This window comes from Orycteropus afer, unplaced genomic scaffold, assembly GCF_000298275.1.
Source record: "Orycteropus afer afer isolate SDZICR_OR568_19922 unplaced genomic scaffold, OryAfe1.0 scaffold00226, whole genome shotgun sequence".
Lineage (NCBI taxonomy): Eukaryota > Metazoa > Chordata > Mammalia > Tubulidentata > Orycteropodidae > Orycteropus > Orycteropus afer.
The window spans coordinates 409,153-409,770 of NW_006921813.1; positions in this window are offsets into that span (position 1 = coordinate 409,153).

Genomic DNA, 618 nt, shown 5'->3' on the forward strand with positions numbered 1-618 from the left:
TGTGTTCTGATGATTCGATCTAGACTGCTGTTCATGTGACCTAGAATTCTTCTGTCTTTACAGATCAAGTAAATATTTAGTAGGTTTGACATGTATTTCATTCCTAGAAATACCATACCTAAGTAGCTGATGCCATAATTCCACATGAGTCAGAGTATTCTGATTATTGTTTTGACTCTCCTGTCTATTATGGTAACCATGCCCATCTTGTCTTTGACAATTAATGGCTGCCACTTGGCCCCTACTACCAGACTGTCCAATTAGCCCCATTGTAGTTAGTGTCTTAGTTCAATTAGGGCAGTTTCCACTGCCAAATCCAGCTTACATAAATAGGAATCACAGCAGTCATCAAGGATGCTGGGGCTCCCTTCACAAATTTGTTCCTCACTGTACTGGTGAAAGGCATGTCCTCTGTACTCTCCATTTATGCCTCCAGGGCTCTAATCTGATAAATCCACTCTAACATGCCAATTTCCCCAAGCCTCTGGATACCTTCGGGAGCTCTGGTAGCATAGTGGCTAAGACACTTGCCTGCTAACCAGACGGCTGGCGGTTCAAATCCACCAGCCACTCCTCGGAAGGAAGGTGAACAAGGAAGAAGGACATAAATTATTGATT